The sequence below is a fragment of the Solanum dulcamara genome, chromosome 5 (genome assembly GCF_947179165.1).
Source record: "Solanum dulcamara chromosome 5, daSolDulc1.2, whole genome shotgun sequence".
Taxonomy (NCBI): Eukaryota; Viridiplantae; Streptophyta; class Magnoliopsida; order Solanales; family Solanaceae; genus Solanum; species Solanum dulcamara.
The window spans coordinates 15,290,582-15,315,245 of record NC_077241.1 but is presented as its reverse complement, the minus strand read 5'-3'; the positions used below and the strand labels follow the sequence as shown (position 1 = coordinate 15,315,245).

The window sequence follows — 24,664 nt, the reverse complement described above, 5'->3', positions numbered from 1 at the left end:
GCCAAAACAAAACATACATTTATGATGAGAGTACAAAGAAAACCAAAAGCCTTAATTAACATTCTCCTCTTGGTAAAAAAGGAGATATTGCCTTTATTAGAAAGATATAATATAGCATAGAAGCTTGCTTTTACTCCACTCCACTTAGGTATTTGTCCAATTAACTAGCGGTTGAGACAATAACCACCAAAAGAACAAGGTGGGCAACCCCTCATATAGCGATCGTTGTGACTCCGACAAGAAAATCTTGTGCATCTACCTGCTTGAAGTGGCAGCTTGCTTCTCACGAGTTAAGTTGTCATTGCTTCGCCTTCTTCCATGGCATCTGCTTCTACCTTTACAAGCAATGCAACTATAAGGTATATATTATGATCAGTGATGAAAATGGAAATTTTAGCAAGAGGTAATTTGGAACGTTACTGAAATAAACTAACAATATATAGTTCATGGTTTGTGTACCTTAGTATTGCAGCGGATATCAAAATCACAAACCTAGAATTACTCCAAGTTTCTTCTTCGAATCACTAGGAAACAAAGATTTTATTCCACAAACTAAATGTTTCTTTGTGTTGTTAATGTGGAAAAAATGGGATAATATTTTGTTTCTTGTTTTTCCTCTATTTTTCTTTCTGTTTTCCTTTTTAAGCACATTTTATAAGGGGAAAGCACTCCCTTTCGAAGGGGTGCTTTTATCACCAGTTACTTAGTGGTAACTATTCCCTCCCTTATTTGAATCAAGAAAAAAGTTCTTTTCCTTATCCTTTTTTCAAAATGTATTTGGGGCATATTTGGGTCAGATCAGGTCTGTACACATGGGCGATCCTTGACCCACAAAATCTAATATCTCCCATTTGCACATGGTAGACAAGACCCAAATTAGTGAGACATTAACTAGCTAAATCCAATTCATACAATAAATAGTTCATGCGACCTACGAGCATCAAGAACTTTACATATAAGGTTTTACAAGCACCACGTAGGAATCCAATCACATATGGAAAGAATTTGACACTAATATGAGGTTTCTATAACTCACAATACCCCAGACATCATTACTACTTCAACAGTCACATATCTGATCCCTCATCCTCTTATAGAGGTGAACTCGAGTTCATATTTAACTTTATATACACAATTACACTTGAGTGTAATAGCCGTCTTGTGTATACAAGTTAAATTATTTATTTTAATTATCTTTCCTTTAGACTCGAATTTATCTGTTCCAAATCAATTACTTTCCTAGACATGCATTGCATTGCTGAATCGCTCATGGCTAGTAACATGCTAAAGTAGAAATATTGATCAAAACTTCAAGAAACAGTAAAAGGTAAAAGGGTATTCTAATGGAAAGTTAATTTAACTTTTTGGGTCTCACGCAATAAAGAAGCAGGAAACCATTATTTCATTAACCCATTGATTGCTTAACACACGTGGTATGAAACACGTGCTACGATATTTTCACCTTATACTGGTGCATGTGTCTCATTCTTTTAATTATCCAACATCATGAAGACCTTGGTCTAGACATCTCTAGATGTCTAATCTGAATTTCTATCTTCAATGATCCTAGAATTCATTTTCTTAGAGAGACTCTTGTCTGACTTATTAAAAACAAAAGTCATAACATGATAGTGGAAATCATCCCGTCACATTCTCCGGCATAAGAGGCAATTGCTCGTGTGAGAGAACCAATACACACTTTATTTCTAAAACATTATCCAATGCATATGATATATGCATATAAATTCAACAGTCTTACATTCATGAGAGTATTATAACAATTAATTTGTTTTACAATACATAAATATCATCATATTCTATGCAAACCTAGAGCCTTAACATATTTCTCAAACAATAGTCCCCGTCTATGTTAGTGATGTAGAGGCATGTTAGATATGTGTATGGAGTCTATGTCGTCTTACTTCATTCTCATGATGTTATATTCTTGGATTTCTTATGAGTTTTCATTTTATTGTTAACTTATGTATGTTTATGATATGCTAAAAGGCTTGGTTGAATTATTTTTTTGGGGAATCCTTATCGCCATGTTACACCTAGGGTCTAGCTTGGGTCATGACGCGACCCCGACCCTCTGATGCCCATCGCAAAAGCCAACCCATGGTCTCTAAAGCATCCAGTGCTAAGCCAACCAAGGGTCACTAAAGTCAAGGTATCAGTAGCCCTGCACTAACATTTGAACTTAAGGTTCCTAACTTCAAACACACCCTCAAAATTCATTCGGAGTCTAAATGATGCAAACTAAAAGTGAAAATTATTTCAAAATGACATTCCAGACTCAATGGAATCGATAAAACAACCAATAAAGGTCGTTTCGTCTAAATGTTGACCAAAGTCTATACTTACAAAAAAAGCCCAGAAAATGTTAAAAGCCACGAACTCTTCCTGAAGGCCTCGAGAATTGAACCAAAGGTTGTTCTAGACCAAACTTGACATTTTGAAGCTAACTATACTCACGATATTTTAATTTGAGCATGTTTACCAAAAATATTAAGCGAAGTCAAACTTTGGTAAAAACTACAAAACTAAAATGCCTAATTGTACAAATCCAAAATAAAAACCCCGAAACCCAAACCAATCATCACACTAGACAAAAATGACCCTTACGGAGCTGATGGACCTGACGGAATCTTCCTTCATTATCAAAATCTCCAGACATTAACTAAAGTCCACTCTTTTAAACCTTAGGCATCAAAAATGGCCAAACCCACTCAAAACTCACCCGACCTTCTCGAGAAGTGTGCCACCTATCCTAATACCATATAAATGGTACAAGAAAGTCGTGGGAAGGAAAAAATAGTAAAAGCATGCAAAATACACAAATGACCTCGAGGGGCAGTACAACATTCACTATTGAAAGAACTTTCATCCTCGAAAGTAAAAGAAAGGGAAGTAACTGAAGGCTCGAAAAAGTGAGGATATCGGGTCCGCATATCAAGCTCAGTCTCCCAAGTCACCTCCTCGATCGAACGATGCCTCCACTGAACCTTCAATAACAGAATCTCATTATTCCTCAACTTTCTACCATATCTGTCTAGAATAGCCATAAACTCCTCTTCAAAAGCCAAGGACTCATCCAACTGAACCAAATCCCACTAAAGTACGTGAGACTCATCTGGAACATAACTTCTCAGCATAAAAACATGGATAACAGGGTGAACACCCGTAAAAGCTGGAGGTAAGGATATCTCATAGGCCACCTCAATTACCCATCTCAAGATCTCAAAAGGATCAATGCACATGGGCTAAGCTTGTCCCTCCGCTCTAATATCATCATCCTCTTTATGGGTGACACCCATAGGAACACACGATCACCAATCTTGAACTCTAAAAATCGCATCCTTTGGTCCGCATAGCTCTTGTTCCTACTCTAGTCAGTACAGAGTCTCTCTTAAATCACAAGAACACTATTAATAGAATTATACAATAAGTCGGTGCCCCATGGCCTAACCTCAAAAGCATCAAACCAGCCCACCGGAGATCAATACCTCATACCATATAATGCCTCAAAGGGATATGCAAACTCCCCTAAATCCATGAACTAATCCCACTAACCCCCAAAATCATTAACACCTGACTGAAGCATTCCTCTAAGAGTTGAATAATCCTCTCAGATTGACCGTTAGTCTGTGGATAAAATGTTGCGCTCGCACTTCCATTCTGGAATGGGTAGCTGCTTGGTTAAACCACTGGGTATCTGGTGCTCGTACTTCACCTACTAACAGTTCAAGCACCTGGACACAAAAGCTAAAATATTCCTCTTCATCCCGCACTAAAAATAGTTCTACATCAAATCACGATACATCTTTGCCGCGCTAGGATGAATAGAATATCTAGAACAATGGGACTCCTCCATAATTATCCTAACTAAGTCTCCGACTCTAGGAACATATATATGCCCCTCAATCCTCAAAACATCTTATGGATGTAAGGTTTCCTTTATCAACTCGCCTCTAAGCACCCTATCTAGAACCACCCTTAACTGCGGATCATTAAACTATTGTGCCTGAATCTGCTCCATCAAAAAAGATTCGGCATCCACACAAGCAAGTACCCCAGCTCAGAAATATCAAGTCTAACTATTTGTTTGGCTAGGGACTAAATGTATGAAGCCATAGGTCACTCCCCCATATCTAGGTAAGCTAAATTCCCTATACTCACTACCTTCCAGCTTGAGGCATTTGCCACCACATTAGCCTTGTTCGAGTGCTAAAGAATTGAGAGGTCATAATCCTTCTGTAACTCTAACCACCTACGCTATCTCTAATTAAGGTCCCTCTGCCTGAAGATTTACTGAAGACTATGATGGTAAGTAAGCACCCCATAGTGAACTCGATAAAGATATTAACGTCAAATCTTCAACGCGAAGACTACCACCACTAACTCCAAGTCATAATTGGGTTAGTTCTTCTCGTGAAGCTTCAACTGCCTTGAAGAATAAGCAATAATTCTACCCTGCTGCATCAATACACGATCCAGGCCAACACAGGAAACATTATTGTAGACTGCAAATACATTTCCCTCGATAGGAAGAGTCAAAATCAAAGTCGAAGTCTACAAGGCCTTGCGCTTCAAATGTGCCTCTATCAAAGAAAACCACTACACAAACCGCCTGTAGTAGCCTGCTAAACTGATGAAATTGCGAACCTCAGTGGGAGTATTGACACCCAATTTTGACCGATCTATAATCCATTTTTTCAAATAGCCATTTAATTAAATATGTATTTTAAAACTTATACTTTTTATTGTATGTTTAATTTTGTATTTAGTTTAATATTCGTAATTTACAAAATGTTGTTGTTGTTGCTGCTGCGGCTGATGATGATGATGATGATGATGCTGATGATGATGTTGATGATGATGTTGTTGTTGTTGCTATTGTTGTTGTTAGTATTATTACTACTATTATTACTATTATTATTACTATTATTATTCCTACTATTATTACTACTATTATTACTATTATTATTTCTAGTATTATTACTACTATTAGTATTATTACTACTATTACTACTATTAGTATTACTACTATTACTACTATTAGTATTATTACTACTATTAGTACTATTGTTATTATTATTATTATTATTATTATTATTATTATTATTATTATTATTATTATTATTATTATTATTATTATTATTATTAGTATTGTTATAACTATTGTTAGTAACTATTGTTATTACTATTGTTATAACTATTGTTAGTACTATTGTTAGTAACTATTGTTAGTACTATTGTTATAACTATTGTTAGTACTATTGTTAGTACTAATATTAGTACTATTATTATTATTGTTAGTACTAATATTAGTATTATTATTATTATTATTATTATTATTATTATTATTATTATTATTATTATTATTATTATTATTATTATTATTATTATTAGTATTGTTATAACTATTGTTAGTAACTATTGTTATTACTATTGTTATAACTATTGTTAGTACTATTGTTAGTAACTATTGTTAGTACTATTGTTATAACTATTGTTAGTACTATTGTTAGTACTATTGTTAGTACTAATATTAGTACTATTATTATTATTGTTAGTACTAATATTAGTATTATTATTATTATTATTATTATTGTTAGTACTAATATTATTATTATTATTATTATTATTATTATTATTATTATTATTATTATTATTATTATTATTATTATTATTATTATTATTATTAGTAGTAGTAGTAACTATTGTTAGTAACTATTGTTAGTAACTATTGTTAGTACTATTATTAGTACTAATATTATTATTATTATTATTATTAGTACTATTATTATTATTATTATTATTATTATTATTAGTATTATTATTATTATTATTATTATTATTATTATTATTATTATTATTATTATTATTATTAGTATTATTATTATTATTATTATTATTATTATTATTATTATTAGTAGTAGTAACTATTGTTAGTAACTATTGTTAGTAACTATTGTTAGTACTATTATTAGTACTAATATTATTATTATTATTATTATTAGTACTATTATTATTAGTATTAGTAGTAGTATTAGTATTAGTAGTAGTATTAGTATTAGTATTAGTATTAGTATTAGTAGTAGTAGTAGTATTAGTAGTAGTATTAGTAGTATTAGTATTAGTATTAGTATTAGTAGTAGTAGTAGTAGTATTAGTAGTAGTATTAGTATTAGTAGTAGTAGTAGTAGTAATCATCACTAGTATTAGTAGTAGTATTAGTATTAGTAGTAGTAGTAGTAGTAATCATCACTATTATTTTTTATTAGTTAACTCTTAAGAACAAGACATACTCTCACCCACTTTGAATAATTTTATATGTACATGACCACTACTAAAGGACTTCGCTTGGAGTTTAACCATGGAAAGTGAAGGAATCGACGCGTGAATCGGAGCTCAAGTGAAATCGTTGTCCAAAGCGAGGTCAGGTACGTTTTGGAAAATGATGAAAAATACATAAGCTATAGCTGAATTCTCATCTGAAGCGTAAATATCTTTATAAAAATAAAATAAATTTGTTACTCCCTTCTTTTTCAATTTTATACGTCACACTTTTAAAAGTCTAAAAGGCTTGACATGTTTTATTATTATGCTAAATTATCTACATACTTTCACTAAATTCAAACTTTAATGTATAAATATTTTGAAGTTTTACATGACTTTTAAATATCAAAATATATTATTTAGTAATCTTGAATGGTTCTTTTAAGAATTCCTTTCGTCTTATCTTAAGGCGTTTAAGAGAGTCGATCATTAAAAATGAAATAGAGGGAGTAACATCGCATTGTGCCTGTATTCAACCTTGTCATATCCTGATCCCACTCTCTCTCTCTCTCAACTTTAATTTATGTGTTGTCAATTCATTTAAATTTTTATGTTGCACGATATACTTTAATCATTTTATGGAAGCGGCCAGGTTAGTTCTTCAGTTCTTTATTTTTTTTATTCTTGTTTTATCATAGGATGTGCTTTTTTTTTTAACATATTATTCAAAAGCGTTAAGTATTTTTGGAAACGATCAGGTTGTCTCTTCTCCTTTTATGGTTAATATTGCATGTATCTTGTTTCTGTATTTGGTGGCAAAGATTTTTCTTTATTGGACTGAATTTATGAAATTTCATGTCTTCACTAGCTTTGTATGTGTGAAAGATTATAACTCGCATACCTAACCATCTAGAGTTTTAGGCTAGTTTTAATTAATAATTAATTTTACATGTTTAGATTTAATTTACTTATTTAAATAAAAATATGCTTGCATGTCTAATTACCTGATCACCTAGATCTGTATTGATTAGTAATAATCATTTCATGCTTAATTTATTTTGTTGTCTCAAAATTAAGAATAATGTTTTTTATATAAATTTTATGATAAAGTCTTTTATTAGCTTAATAAATTAATGGCTCTTTGTTATATTTTTACCCCCACATAATTTATAAGATTCGGTCAGGACCCATATTTGTGGACCTCGAAAGTTACCTAACACCTTTCTTTGGTGGTAATTTGAACCCTTACCTGAATTTTGGTTATGTTGACCCTTTAAATTAATTTATTTTGTAATATAGAATAAAGTGGTGTCTTAACAGGCCTTTAATTCGTTAGGTGGCGGCTCTTCTCTTTTTAAATCCTAAAAAAGAGTTGTCACGTCGTTGCAAATCCGTTTTGAGAAAAATGGGGTGCAACAGCATGGCGACTCTGCTGGGGATATAACTAGGTTCTTATCATTACGTGTCTTATATTTTATGTGGGGTTTATTTTTCATTTGTTTATATTTTTTGTTTCATGCTCGATTTATTTCACTCTCCATGTTATCCCCTTCCTTTTTTTCTTATTTGATATTTTTGTATATTTGCTTGTTTACTACATGCTTAATCCCTTTTCTTTTTTCTTTAATTTGTTTTTCTTAAATTGACAATATTTGATATATGTTTATTTACTTCTTTCCTTATATGATGGCATGCCTATTTATAGTAATATATTTTCTATTTTATTTACATGTCAAACCCTATCCCTATCCCTTATGTGTCTATCATTATTTTTTTTGCTTTGCATACGTTTCTTCTCGTATTTATTTATTTATTTATTTATTTATTTATCGCTTTTCTTAAATTGATGATATATTACTTCTTTTTATTCAATTGCTACATGTTACTGCTTTGATAAATTGATATTTCGTTCATATTTCCCTCATTTGGGAGCCTTTTTTTTTCTTTTTTGTGATGTTGTGCCTTTGCGCTTCTCACAAAATCATCTTCAAACACCCTATATTAGAGAGTTGGAAAAGGTGTGGGTATAAGTGGATAGTTTTTTGCTATCGTGGGACCACGCGCCTTCTCGACAAGAATAATTCTCAGTCCGTGTCTATCCAAATCTTAGAAAATTAAATCATACATGCATTAGCCTTAGGTGGTTTGACTCTTGGTGTCAATCCACATTATTAGTAACCACCCTATTGTCTTAAGGGCCCCAACATCCTTTAGACAAGTTGCATATTATGTGCTAAAGTGGTCACGATAAATTAATCAGGGCCAAGTTATGATAAAATTAAGTTTAGAAAATTTATCTAACTCTAAACTCTAAATAATGTCAATAAGGCTTGGATTAACTATCATAAATCACTTATTTGTCGTCTTAGGCTTACCTTTGGCTCAATGAGGCTCCTTGCATTATAGGACGTTTAGTTTAGCAAAACAAAGTGTTTTTTTATCGCAATATGTTTAGTGTTACTAACTTGATTTTCTCTTTATTTTTATTTTTTCGTCTTCCCTTTCCCAAAGGTTGACTTGGGTACTCTTGCATACCATATCTGATCAAAAGAGTTCCTTTCTTCTCTCCCTTTAAGTTCAAATCACAAAGAAAAAGGTAAAATGGTTGATAACAATATCATTCTAGAAAGAATTGGTATGAACATTCCAAGAGATTCTCCTGAAACTTCTGAAGGGGGAACTCATTATGATTTGGTTTTAAGGCTAGAACGAAAAATCTTGAAGCTACAAGAGGAAACGACTGGTATGCGCGATTTGCCTAGATTGTCGATCTCTCTTAACACACCTTTTGAGATGAATTGAATAGGGATATTCATACTACCATGAATCCGACCTCCCTCCCAAGTCATTCTCAATCAACTCATCCGACCTCTCATCATCAAAATCAGCCGATCTCTACTAATATACCTTCCATAAACACTCAACACCCAAATGTTACTTACCAGTCAAAGTCTGCTCAAGATATGCCTCTTATGTCCACTACCGACATGAATCACAATCTTAACCTTATATGTGTCGAAACTTCTCCGTCTTTTCATCAGTATCATAAATCTGAATCCTCCCAAAAGGATTTACTAATATAATCCATGACAAAGAAACTAGATAAGTTGTCCAATAGGATGCAACATGTAGAGGAAAGCAAAAGCGTAGTCGGTTTAAGCTATAAGGATCTATGCATGCATCCAGATGTTGAGCTATCTAAGGGGTACAAACCTCCCAAGTTTGAATTATTCAACGGCACTGGGGATCCCAAAGCTCATCTGCGTATGTATTGTGACAAATTAGAGAGACTTAGGAGGAGTGAGAAGATTATAATGAAGTTGTTCATGAGAATTTTTATAGGGAAGCTCTATTATGATATATCGAGCAGGATTCTTGAAAGTGGTCAAATTGGGTAAACATCGCCTCAGATTTTATGCATACGTTTGGATTCAATATTGAGAATGCACCGGATTGATTTTATATTCAGAATTTGAAAAAGAAGCCAAATGAGATATTTTGAGATTAAGCTATAAGGCGGAGGTCCAAAGCTTCTAGAGATAGGCCTCCTATGGAGGAGGCTTAAGTGAACGATTATTTCATTCGTTCTGAAGAGCCTCAATATTATGATAGAATGATGCTAGTTGCAGAAAAGAGTTTCACCGACATCATCAAATTAGGCAAAAGGATTGAGGAAGGTATCAAGAATTGTACCATTATTAATCTAGAAGCTTTGCAAGCTACGAAGAAAGCCTTACAATCTGAGGGATTATCAAAAAGTCAAAAGAAGAAGGAAGTGGGTTCTGTGATGATGGCACATGGAACCAAAATCCCTCTCTCCTATCAATATTCCATACCATCTTCTCAATATCCTCAATCACCATATGTTGCACCTTTTCAATATCAAATGTCTCTGCTTTATCAATCGCTACCTCCCTACCAAATGTCTCCATATCAAATACCTCCTCAACATCCCACCTATCCCGTCTACAATGTCCAACCAACTTATTTTCAAACACCTCCACCTACTCAAACACCTAACTACAGAAACAGATCTAATTTTGAAAAGAAGCTCATCAAGAACTATACTCCTCTAGCTAAACCCATAGCCCAACTCTATGAGAGACTCAAGGTAGCTGGCTAGATCACACCCATTCCCGCTAAGAACCTAAACACTTAATCCAAATGGTATGATTCCAACATGATTTATGCCTATTATTCAGGGATGAAGGGGCAAGTGATGCATGTTGCTACTTGAAGGACAAAATTCAAAACTTGATTGATACCAAAGCCATACAATTAAAGGATCCCGCGCCAAATGTATCAAACAATCCACTTCCAAATCGCCAATAAACATGTTGAATGTCAATAAAACAGTTCAATAAAAGCTCATGTCTTTTGTTGTTAAGGTTGCTTTATTCATACTAGCAAATAGACAGTAAAGTTTTGCTTGACCTTATCATTCTGATTTCTATTGAGGAGTATTTTATCTTTGTTTATGCATTTCTTCTTTATGTTGTAACTACGTCCGATCTGATTCTCATTTAATAAGGGATACGTAGGCGCCCCTATGAAGTTCGGTCCTATTATAATAAAATTTCTTATTTCTGCTATGAACATATAACTGGGGCAGAATTTTTTAGAGGATCTCAAAAATTCCATCAGAAGAGCATTCTCTTGCATCATTAATAACTGGGGAAATGTTTTGAGAGAAACTCAAAAATTCATGATTAACAATTCTTATCATCTATAAAGAAGTGTCAGAAAGTCAGAATTTCTATACTGGGGTAAAATGTTTGAGTGATCCTCAAAAATTTCGACAAGATTGCATTCAAAATAGAAAAACAGTCTTAACTCATACATCAAGGAAGAAGCATACTGATCCAAACAAAGACACATGTCAACCTCTCCTTTTATAATTAATAATTTTTCTTTGAATGTAGAAAAAGCAGATACATATGCAAAGAAGCAATCATTCACATCGCTTGAATATGCATGCCACTTCCCTTCTAATTAGACGAAGGTCTAAGCTACTTTATCTTTTCAACTCTAATTACGTGCCTACTATTTTACCATCTTATATTTGCTGGTTAAAGATTGTCTTTTGTTCTTCTGGCACTTTCATTCTATCCCTACTTATATGAGTTGGTAGATCCTGGATCAAATAAAGCATATGCAGGTTGATGAGAGACAAAGATTGTACCTGTGATAACAACATTCGAAGCCTCCGTCTCTAGCCTCTCTGGAAAAGCATGTATGTGGTGTCCATCTCGATCGCCTGACCTTCTCGATTGAGGGCTACCTTGAGCATCCTAGGGACCATCTCTGCCACCCTAAGTGCTACCTCTAATAGAATAAAGTTGAGCCTTGAGGCCTGAACCTGCTGATCTTGTTGGACCTATCGTCTATGGTTACTTGTCGTATCGCACTCCTAGCAAAGTGTCCTATCACACCATACTCATAACATGACCCACTAAAAATAACCCCTCTAAGACAGCCCGGCTGAACCTGACTGGCCACCATGGATTAAAGATCCAGAATGTACCCCCAGAGAAGATTGAATTAGAGTTTGAATCATCTGGACACAAGCACCCATAAAAGTGCCACTATCTACAGACTGAAGAGTTACCTGAACTGGCCTAGTGGGCTGAGACTATTCTGGGTAACCTCTACCTAAAAATATCCTACCATGGGACTAATACCCACTAAAATAGCCTTGACAATGGGGCCTTTTGTCGCTACCTCCATAGGCCTCATGATGAATCCCATTGATGGTGCGTGCATGATCAACTATCTAAAGAATAGAATAATCCGACGCCACCATCTTCTCAATAGCCATCCAAAGTGGGAATGAGATCTGTATTACAAACCAGTGCACCATCTCATGCTTTGTTAGCATAAGAATAGCCGCATGTCTATCCAACTCATGAAACCACTTCTCATACTCAACAACTGAAAGTAATACCTAAGTCAATTTTGTGAACTCATCTCGCAACCAATCCCTTAATTTGTAAGGTACATAATTCTCCAAAAAAGCCTTGGAGAACTGAACCCAAGTTAGTAAAGGTGATTCGGTTGGCCAACTTCGGAGATAAGACCTCTACTACTGCTTCGCCGACCCATCTAGATGGAAGGCAATATAATCGACCCTGTGAGACTCTACTAATACAAGGTTATGCTACCTATCCTGGTAACTGATCAAGAACTCGTAGGCATCCTTGACCGCAACATCTGTTAACCTAGGAGGGCCCATTCTAATGAATCTCTCTAGCATCTTTTGCTCCTCAAAAGACATGACTTTTCTGGGTGCTATAGGTGGATCAAAAGTAAGAATAGGCTTGACTACTAAATGAGGATCCACAACAGTCATGTCTTCTGAGGAGAAAGTATGCTTGTGGACATCCTCTACCATTATTACTTTTGCCTGCCAGTATTACAACTCGAGCCTGCTGCTGTGCGGCATCATTCATGCAAGGGTGGGGACAATTTCTCCTCATGTACCTTGGTTCCCTAAAATTATAACAACTGCGGCCAAGGGATAACCTTCTGCCTGATGTACAATAAGCTCCTTAACCATCCTGAGTAGGATTCTATTGTGGAGTCCCTAAGTAACCACCCGTAGAAGCGGGTATGGCTGACTAAATTGGTTGGGCTACTAATGCCAACCTACCTGAACCTATGAAGTAACAACCATTGAAATTACCTATATTTTTTAGATTCTTAGCCAAAGCCTTGGTCTGTCCATCCCGTCGGACTCCTTCTACTTTCTTTACGAAGTTTGTCACTTCATTAAAGCTTCTACCTGAAGAGGTCATATGGACATACAATAACTATAGCTCGAGATTCAATCATTTGAAGAACAAATGGACTCTCTCCTTCTCTATAGTCACCATCTATGTAGCATATCTGGATAAGGCATGAAACTTAGCCTCATAAGTTGCTATAGTCATGCCAGGCCTGCTCAAGAGCCATTAACTTATCCTTCTTACGATCTTTCAGTGTTTTGGGAACATACTTCTCCAAAAATATGGCATGGAATTGAACACAAGTGACTGGAGGAAAAAGTGGAGATTGGCATTCTAGAAAGGCCCTCAGCTACTACTTAGATTCACCTTGAAGCTACAAGGTCACAAACTCAACTCCATGCTAGTGGACTATGCCCAACTTGTGAAGTCTCTCATAGAAATTCAGGATGAACACGTAGGCATCCTCACTAACATAACCCTAAATTATTGGATGCTTCAAATGCAAGAACTTAGTCATTTCATGCTCAATACTCGTCATCACTAATCCAGAGGTGGACGGAAGAAGGAATCAATGCCCAATGCTCTATCCATCTTAGGGATTGCAGTAGCAATGGGATGAGCAACTGGAGATTGAAAAACATGCACTGTAGGAATGGCTCCATTGTTGACCATCTCACTCAGGAAAGTCATGATCTGTTGAGCTATAGCTAGGTCCAAAGTGGAGAGTCCTAAAGCCTCAGCCTCCGCATTCACCTCCTGCTCAGCATCTTCCTCAACTTTTACTTCTACATTCTCTTCTATTTCCGCTTGGTGTGCGAGAGGGGCCTCTTCCTGTGGGACATTCTCTGATTGAGTTTCACCCTTGGCGGGTGCTGCCCTTCCCAGGCCTATCTTGTGTCCTCTTATCTTATCCCTGCCTCGGCCACACACTCTAACTGTTGGCTCCTCCTCTGGATTGACGAGAGCTACGAGCTAGACACCATTGTATCGTGTGTTGACCATCTGTAGACAAGAGAGTGAAAGTGGTTATATACCAATTTGAATTACCAGATATCAATTGGAATCAAGTTAAGTAAGAAGGAAGAAGAAGATAGAGAGATTTCCACAAGTCATGTAGCCTCTCGAAGAAAAATACATACATCTCCGTACTGTTCTGCAAGACTCTACTGAACTCATTTTGGTACAATGAGATTAATGAACCTAGGGCTCTGATACCAATTTTGTCACGATTCAAATCAAGCCGTGAGTGGCACCCACACTAACCCTCTTTTGGGAGAACCAAACTACACACCAAACTAGCATCCTAACACAAAAATAACATAAACGTTGTGGAAACAATCTTTATATAAATTCTAAACTGAGTTCCCATAAATTCATAAAATAATTTCAACACATGAATAAAATAGTCAAAAATATGCAAAAGTTAACCCCCATAGAAACTGAAAGTCATTGTACCAAAATTACTAACAAAAATGTCTAAGATATGGGGATGCAACTCCGAAATAATAAATGCAAAAAATTTAAAAATAGTCTAATATCCAAAAAGATGGACTAAGAACTTAAGATGGACCCACGGTAGCTCAAAAAAGCTGGTTCACTCTTAAATCCAGTACAATCACTAGTCTCCTAGCTGAGATCTATCAAAGGCTGCTTGAAGATGCCCTATGTTATTCCCCCATTTTAACTGGGTCAAAATAGTGTACAACATATATATGATTTCTAAATTAAATCACTAACTTAAGCAGTAGCCATTTAATTATTTACAGTAAATTAGGACACCTACAATTAATTAAAGTGATTGAATAAAGTTAACTCCATTTTAAGGTCTACTAAACAAAAATTCTAGGTATGGGTTCAATTAATACTTAAGAAAAGGGGTTAGGCATCTTTTAAAATCCATTACAAAGGTTAATCGGACGAACTTAATTAATTAATTACGCTACATGTATGGAAGTAAAAATTATTTACAAAAGCCAAGTATTGAAAAATTTAGAGTCAATGATTGAAATTATATTATGAAAATTTACAATATTAGAAACGTAACAAAGTTGAAACGGCTTTGTGTTTGTCAAACTTTTGTTGAAAACAATCTGCAATTTAAATGATTTTGAAAACATAAGCTTTATTCTTGGCTTTTTAAAAAAAGGGAGCAGACATGAAGACCCATTTGAATTTAAACAAAGATTAGATTTGTTAGAAAAAGAATAAAAGCATTTTGAAAACAAGTTCATTTTTTTTAAAAAGGATTTTAAAAAAAAAAAACCAACTCCAATAGTATACCCATGTGAAAAGGTAAGAACCTATTATTAACTGATAGCAAAATATCAAATGGAACTTAGATATAGACTATAAAGAAGCCTTCTTCATAAGAGTCCATCACACACAAAAAAATAGAAATAAAAGATTAGTCAAACAGAAAATCTTAATCACACCAACAAATAAGCAAAAAGATGATATAAAATGATAAAAAGCCATTTTGGCTTCTATGAAAGATAATGATGTTCTACAATTCGTCGCTTAGGCGGTGAAAGACAGGTAGATGATATGCAGACTCCAAGCATGTAGATGGGTCAATGATATATGGACTCTGCAAGAAAAGACGTTGAGTCTCAAAGTGAAACTCTTCGGTTCCGGTGTTCATGTCAAAATAAGGGGAAAAAGTGAAAGAGAGTATGAAAGTTGATTCAGAATTCAAGTAGGAGAGGAATATTTAACACAAGAACATTTATTCAATGACATAAGAAAATGACTGAACCACAAGATTTTAGACTTTCCAAATACCAACTAGACTCTTAAACACTTTATTAGAACACACGATTCATCCACTTACCTGTAAGCTAGTTGACATTAGACAAGATGAGGTACATACAAAGTAAAATGAAATAGGTATGTCTCAATCTAAGAAAAACAGGATAGTTACCATCATACTCCAATCAAAACAGTGAGCAAGACTTGAGGCATATCTCGGGAAGAAATTTGATAGATGATAACAGATTCGAGATATAATATAAGGTAGGAACGGGGAAGCAAAATTTTCATGTGTATCATATATTTAGACACTTAAGCAACCATATATATTAAGACAAACAAAACTAAGACAAAGCGATATTCTTGAACTCTCATTTTGTGAAAACGATCAGCCCTGAAAATTGAATCTCATGATACTCAAATGTTCGCACAAATCAGTCCGAGTGATAGAAAGAGATGAAAGGATTGACCTTTCTTACTATCCGCGTAAATATCAAATGAATCAAGACGAGCAATAAACAAATTAAGATGAGATGATAAACTTGATTTGCGAAAAATTGACATCAATTTTTTTTTAAAAAAGTCACATATTTACAAACTAATATATTCTCACCAAAGCAAGCTTCACAGTTCCAAAATCATATATACAAAATTGGACAGAGACAACAACAATATACGAGAATCTGTGGGGTCCAATCCCCACCAATTTTTTAAAAGATCGCTGGTCACTTTTTTTTATCAAAAGTGGCTGACCAATTTTTGTTTCTTTGTCAAAAAGTTACTGCAATTTGCAATTGCAAATTGTAGCTTCTCTGTATTGTTTGTCAAACAAGGGTGGCGAGGTAGCTAAAAAGAGTTCCTATAAAAGGAACTTTTCAGCTCCTCATTTGATACATCAAAAATTCACAGATAGAGAGAAAAATATTTAGAGAGCTGTGAGGTATTTCATAGACTATAAGAAAATAGTCTGTGAAGAAAAATAGAGTGTGATCAATATTTTTAGTAAGGTGTGAGATCTAAAGAGTGTTATTTCTTTTGAATGTATGGTAGTAATTTTTGAGTATTGTACTCGGTATTACCCAGTGTAAAATTCCTTATTATAGTGATATCAGTTGCTTCTCTTAGCCCGTATTTTTTTTTCTTATTTGGGTTTCCATGTAAAATTATTGGTGTCATTATTTTTTCCATTTTATTCTTACTATTTTGATCATATATATTTTTGTGTTAGTCTATTTTTCCCAACAAAATGGTATTAGAGCAAGGTTTTTCTGAGTATGCTCTGTGGTGCAGCATAGTCTGACTTTTACATCAGAAAAGATTTACTTTGATTTAATATATTTTTGGGGGGAAAACGAAAGAAGACAATACTAGTAGAATGGTTACTTTGAATGGTGTTAATTATGCCATTTGAAAGGGGAAAAATAAAACACTTGCTTTATATTAAGAATTTTTATCAACCAATCTTTACCACTGTAAAGCCTGATAATAAAACAGATGAAGAGTGAACTCTATTGCACAAACAAGTGTATGGATTTATTAGCCAATGGGTTGACGATAATATGTTGAACCATATTTTTGGGGAGGCACTTGCTTGTACCCTATTAGAGCATCTTGAAAACTTGTATGCTCGAAGAACTAGAAACAATAAAATGTTCTTAATAAAAAAAATGTTAAGTTTAAAATATCATGATGGTTCTCCGATGATAAATTACCTGAATAATTTTCAGGAAATCATAAATCAGTTGTCTGCTATGTGCATTAAATTTGATGAAGAAATTCAAGCCTTGCTTTTACTTGGTTCCCTACCAAACTCTTGAGAAATATTTAGAACTTCATTGTCAAATTCTGCTTCGGATGATGCAATCTCTATGGATTCCGCCAAAAGTAGTCTTGAATGAAGAAATGAGAAGAAAATCTAAGATTCTTCTTCTTCTTCTTCATCGGATGTCCTGATAACTGGCTCTAGGGAGAGAAAACAAAAATCATGATTCTCAAAATAGAGAACATACAGAAGCAAATCCAGATGCAGACTTAGGGATATTGGGTGCTATCATTGTGGCATGAAAGGGCACACAAAGAGGTTCTGCCAGAAATTGAAGAGGGAGAACAAAGAAAAAGAGGAAAATAAAGAAGATGGCAATAAAAATTCTCTAGCCACCGTCTCCATCAAAGATATTATTATAGTCCTTGATGCAGATCTGATAAATATTACTTGTGATGAGTCAAGATGGGTTGTGGACACTGGTGCCGCATCTCATGTGACATCAAGGAAGGAATTTTTCTCTTCTTATACTCTTGGTGACTTTGGAACCATGAGTATGGGTAATGAGACTGTATCTAGGGTGGTTGGTGTTTGTACAATTTCTTTGAAAACTAGTATTGGAACTAAACTAGTTTTGAACAATGTAAAACATGCACCTTATATTCGTCTGTACCTAATTTTTATTGGTGTTCTAGATGATGAAGGATATGTCAATACCAATGGCGGTAGAAAGTGGAAACTAATCAAGGGTTCCTTGATTGTGGCTCGTGGCAACAAATGTTGTGGTCTACACTAGACTACAACTTCTACTTGTGCCAATATGGTAAGTGCAATTGAGAGTGATAACTCCTCAACATTATGGCACAAGAGGCTTAGCCACATTAGTGAGAAATGACTTAATGTTCTAGCCAAGAACATATTGCTTTCAGATTTTTAAAGTGTTAAATTAGAAAAGCGTGAGCACTGTTTGGCTGGAAAACAAAATGGAGTTTCCTTTAAGTCTAATCCTCCTTCAAGAAAGACAAAGTTTCTTGAGTTGGTGCACTCTGATTTATGTGGTCTAATGAAGACAAGGACATTGGGTGGTGCATTCTATTTTGCCACTTTCATTGATGACTGCTCAAGAAAGATTTGGGTCTATGTCTTGAAGACTAAAGACCAAATGTTGAGTGTCTTTTAGCAGTTTCAGGCTTTAGTTGAAAGAGAAACTGGAAGAAAACTGAAATATATTCGTACTGATAATAGTGGTGAATATTGTGGATCATTTGACAAATACTGCAAGCATCAAGGTATTAGACACCAGAAGGCTCCTCCTAAGACTCCCCAGCTTAATGGGTTGGCTGAGAGGATAAACAAGACCTTGATGGAAAGAGTTAGATGTTTGATTTCTAAAGCAAAGTTGTCAAACTCCTTTTGGGGTGAGGCCTTATTGACTACTGCACATGTTATTAACTTATCTCCTGTGGTTGCATTGCAAAGTGATGTTCCAAAGAGAGTTTGGTATGGAAATGATATTTCCTATGACCACTTGAAAGTATTTGGCTGCAAAGCCTTTGTACATATGCCGAAAGATGAGATGTCAAAGTTACATGCAAAGAAAAGGCATTAAATCTTTATTGGATATGGCCTTGATGAATTTGGTTACAGACTACATGATCCAATTAAGAAGAAGCTTGTGAGAATCCGTGATATCGTCTTCATGGAGAATTAAACCATTGAAGATATTGACATAACAGAGAAGTTAAAATCTTCAAGTTCTGATAGTGTAGTCCATCTTGATCAAGTTTCTTATACAAGTGTGCATGAAAATTGGTGGGCCTGATAATCATGGTGATGCTCAGAATCAAGTCCCAGATCACCACGTTGATATTGATAATAACAATGATGTTGTTATTGATAATGCTCTGGCTCATGAAGTTGTGGAAGAAGAAAATAATCTTCTTAGAAGGTCTACAAGATAGCGTATTCCTTTCTCTCACTATTCACCTAATGAGTATGTGCTACTCATTGATGGGGTGAATCAGAGTGTTATAAGAAGGCCATGAAAAATGAGCATAAGAATCAATGGATTGAAGCCATGTAAGATGAAATGAAATCTTTTTATGAGAATCACACTTATGAGTTGGTGAAATTGCCTAAGGGCATGAAAGCTTTGAAGAACAAGTGGGTGTTCAAAGTTAAAGTTGAAGAACACAACTTGAATCCTAAGTACAAAGCTAGATTGGTTGTTAAAGGATTTGGTCAAAGGAAGGGTGTTGACTTTGACAAAATATTTTCTCCTATTGTGAAAATGTCTTCCATTCGTACAGTTCTTGGTTTGGCTGCTAGTCTAAATTTAGAAATTGAGCAGATAGATATAAAGATGGTCTTTCTTCACAGCGAACAAGAGAAAATTTATACGGAACAACCTAAGGGCTTCAAAGTAAATGATAGAGAAAATGTTGTGTGCAAACTTAAAAAGAATCTCTACGGGCTAAACCAAGCTCCTAAACAGTGGTACAAAAAATTTGAATATGTTAAAAGGGAGAAAGGCTACAAGAAGACTTCTTTAGATCATTGTGTATTTGTATAAAACATTTCTGATGATAATTTTATCCTCTTCTTGCTATATGTGGATGATATGTTGATTGTGGGTAGAAATACTTCCAAAATTGATGAGATGAAGAAATGAGTTGTGTAAGTCTTTTTCTATGAAAGACTTGGGTCATGCCAAATAAATTTTGGGTATGAGAATTACTCATCTCAGGGATGAAAGGAAGATTTATTTGTCATAAGAAAAGTACATTGAACGTGTACTGGAGTGCTTCAACATAAAGAATGCTAAGCCTGTTAGCACACCTCTTGCTGGTCATATGATGTTGAGCAAGAAAATATGTCCTACAACTAGGGAGGATAAAGAGAACATGGCAAAAGTTTCATATTCCTCCGTCGTCGGAAGTCTAATGTATGCAATGGTATGTACTAGACCTGATATTGCACATGCAGTTGGTGTTGTCAGCAGATTTCTCGACAATCCATGAAAATAATATTGGAAAGCTGTAAAGTGGATACTCAAGTATATGAGAGGAAGCTCAGATAAATGTTTTTATTTTGGAGGATCAAATCCAATCTTGAAGGGCTATATTGATGCTGATATGACAGGTGACCTTGATAACAGAAAATTCACTACTGGATATTTGTTTAATTTTTAAGGGGGAACTATATCATGGTAGTCAAAGTTGCAGAAATGTGTTGCACTATCTACAACTGAAGCTGAGTATATTACGGCTACTGAAGTTGGCAAGGAGATGATATGGCGCAAGAAATTTCCTGAAGAGCTTGACTTGAATCAAAATTAGTATGTCGTCTATTGTGACAGTCTAAGTGCAATAGACTTGATCAAGAACTCTATGTACCATGCAAGTATAAAACACATAGACGTGAGATATCACTAGATTCGAGAAAAGATAGAAAACGAATCTATGCAGGTTGAAAAAAAATTCTACAAATGAGAATCCTGTAGATATGCTGGCCAAAGTGGTAACAAGGGACAAGTTCGAATTGTGCAATAAAATTGTTTGCATGATCTCTCTCTGAGAAGACGAAGATACCTCCTTCTAGTGAATGAGACTAGAGGGGTAGATTTGTGGGGTCCAGTCCCCACCAATTTTTCAAAAGATTGCTGGCCAATTTTTATTTCTTTGTCAAAAGTTACTACAATTTACAATTGCAAATTGCATCTCCTCCGTATTGTTTGTCAAAAAAGGGTGGCGAGGTAGCTGAGAAGAGTTTCTATAAAAGGAGCTCTTCAGCTACTCATTTGATACATCAAAAATTCACAGATAGAGAGAAAAATATTTATAGAGCTGTGAGGTATTTCGTAGACCATAAGAAAATAGTTTGTGAAGAAAAATAGAATGTGAGTGATATTTTTAGTAAGGTGGGAGATTAAAAGAGCACTATTCTTTTTGAGTGTGTGGTACTCATTTTTGAGTATTGTACTCGGTATTACCTAGTGTAAAATTTCTTACTATAGTGATATCAGTTGCTTCTCTTGGCCCGTGGTTATTTTTCTTATTTGGGTTTCCGCATCAAATTCTTGGTGTCATTATTTATTTTATTTTATTTTTACTATTTTGACCATATATATTTTTTGTGTTAGTCCATTTTTCCTAATAGAATCAATCATATACACACGTCTACAGATTTGTATACTCAAAACAAACTCAAAAATAAAAATTACATATTATATCTGAAAAGGGACGGAAAAAAACAACAATAAGTAAGCTTGAACTAAAATAAGATCACATATTCATAGAACCAAAGTATATGAAGGTGAAGAAAAAATATGTAAGTGAAATACAAGGATGAATTTTACCTTTTGTGGAATAATGAATTGGATCGTCGATCAAGGATCTACGCTCGTTCATCCGATAAAATCAAGCCAAACAGACTGTAGAGTAAAAATATTTTACGTAAGATAAGTCACATATTCATAGAACCAAAGTTGATGAAGGTGAAGAAAAAATATGTAAGTGAAATACAAGGATGAATTTTACCTCTTGTGGAACAATGAACTGGATCGTCGATCAAGGATCTACGTTCGTTTATCTGACAAAATCAAGCTAAACAAAATGTAAAGTAAAAAATATTTTGGTAAGATCATATTGAAATGTAAAAGAGTGGTCTACTTGTGAGTGTTCATGTTTTTCGTATGATTTTCTAACAAGCCAAAACGTGATCTGACAATGGCTAAAATGGCAAATATTTATAGAAATATTTTAGGTCTACCCTTAAAATTTGGGCGGGATTTTCAATATCCACATTTGAACTTGAAAAAATGATCGTTCGAAAAGTGAAGGAAATCTTCTGATGTTGATTTTCATTTGTAATGAAATCAACTTTCCTCATAAATAATTTGTCTCTTTACGTCACGACCGAGGGAAGATGATAAGAGAGACAACTCTTACACTAAAATGGTGTGACTAAATTTGGTCATGGTGAAAAGAGAGCTTGAAATTTTCTCGAAGAAGACAGGGGAGAGATGAAGTGTGGCTGCTGGTTAAGATAGAGAAATAGGGTTTCTTTTAGAAAAATTCGATATGCCCAATTCTTAAGGGCTTCTGGTTTGAGACTAATTTTGGAAAAATTTATCAGTGAAAATGGGCTGAATATTTAGGCCTGATTTGAGACTCACTTGGACCGAATTTTTATGACTTTTTCCTCTTTTAAATCAATTCTTTTGAGTTTCTAATTCATAAAACGTAAAGTATTTATAATTAACTTAGAGTATGAAATTTGAAATATCGATAATTAAATTTAAAAATGTGATAATAAATTAATAGTAGTAATTTATTTAAAAGCAGTAAAAATGATAATAAAAGGATAATAATAATAAAAAACTAATAGTAATAATAGTATCTAACATATAAAAACGACACCAATAGTAATAAAAGAAAATAGTAGTGAAACAAAAAGCATATAACTTATTAGTAATTTAGAAGCTCCCAATAGTAATAAAAGAAAATAGTAGTGAAACATAAAGTATTTAATTTATTATAAAAGCTCAAGGAAATGAATTAGAAGAAAAAGGGGACAAAATTGGGTGTCACCACCCTGTATTCAATAAGAAAAGAGCAAGTGCAATATCCGTACATATAAACAATGGTGTACTAGTAGGATCATGCGGCCAACCCAGTAAATAAAACATATACAAGTAATTAAAATATAGTAAGGATAGGCATATATGAAACACATTACCAATTAACATTCATAGCATTACTCAGTTCACAGTATCAATCACAATACAACAGTCAAGAGTAGCCCTCTCATGGGATCCATACTCAAATTGTTAGTTTGTGTCGAATTGTGACACCCGATTCAATATATGTGCTGGAACTTGATACCCGATCCAATATGTATGTATCAGAATGTGACACCCGATTCAATATATGTGTGTGTGTGTGCGTGTCGGAATATAACACCCGGCATGTGAAAAAACAAAATATTTTTATATTTTTTAATTTATCACGGTTAACATGCCTCAATTAGATTTTTTTAGTGTTTGAGTGATTTCACTTTATTTACTCAATAAATTTTACTCAACTATTATCTCTGAATAATTATAGATGAAATTAGTAGATGATTTAGTACGAATCTTTGGTATTGTGTTTTTCTTTTCTTTTCATAATATTTTTATTTACATGATATATATACTTATAAAAAATAAAATATAAAAGTAATTGTAAACATTAAAATTATATTTGATTTAAATCTGTAAATTAATTTAGACTATATTAAATTCAAGAAAATAGTCCAAATAATATGGCAATCCAAGTCAAATAAACGAGCCACTAAAATCATGCCACGTGTCAAAGTTATGTGACAATCCAAGTTAAATTAAATAGGCCACTAAAATTATGCCACATGTCAAAGTTATGTGGCAATCCAAATCAAATTAAATAAGCTACTAGAATCATGCCATGTGCCAAAGTTAGGTGGCAATCCAAGTCAAATTAAATAAGCCACTAAAATCATGTCATATGTCAAAGTTATGTGGCAATTCAAGTCAAATTAAATGAGCCACTAGAATAATGTCACGTATATATGTGACATGTTATGACCAATCAAATTGAAGCTTTTCACCAAAGGCATCTGATTGATCAGTTCAAACCGACTAATCAAATCACAAAAGCATACCACCCCCTACAACTATAAATAGGGGTCCTCATTATTCTCAGGAGGGAGGGGGGTTTGAAGAACAAGAAGTAAGAAGAGAGCTCGTGGATCAAAGGCCGTAAATTCTCTACAAAGATACAAAGTTTAAGTAATCAAATTCAAGTTCAAGTTCAAGATCAAGAACGAAGACAAATATCAAAAAGTTTGAGATCAAGTTACTTGTTCATATTTATTATTCGTCATAACCGTACAAGATTCAAGATCAAGCTATTCAAGCCCTTGACTCTAAATCAAATTCAAGTTCAACATATTCCATATTATTTGAAGAACTGGAGAATTATCATAGAAATTGTAACCCTCTTTGTTACTCTAATTTTTTGGTTTTGATTATTTATTTTTTTCGACTCGAAAATTTATTGTTTACAAATTTTTGGCACGCCCTGTGGGACAATCTCTACCTCTCATCTCTTTACATCGATCATCAAGCTTC

The 24,664-nt window shown here is 34.1% G+C and overlaps 1 long non-coding RNA gene across 2 annotated transcripts in view; it reads right to left on the bottom strand.

Annotated features, from left to right (window-relative positions):
* The window catches only part of LOC129889061 (uncharacterized), a 22,685-nt gene extending 96 nt beyond the window's left edge, over positions 1-22,589 (bottom strand). Inside the window, exons 1-5 of one of the 2 annotated variants that reach the window (XR_008766785.1) lie at positions 22,288-22,589; positions 22,056-22,121; positions 21,875-21,949; positions 11,465-14,009; positions 1-335 (exon numbers count right to left, since the gene is read on the bottom strand). The exon at positions 1-335 is cut by the window's left edge and continues 96 nt beyond it. This is a non-coding gene — a long non-coding RNA (uncharacterized LOC129889061). The remainder of the gene's footprint in view (positions 336-11,464; positions 14,010-21,874; positions 21,950-22,055; positions 22,122-22,287) is intronic. The other variant, XR_008766784.1, reaches the window with a different exon arrangement.
* Positions 22,590-24,664: the final 2,075 nt, after the last annotated feature.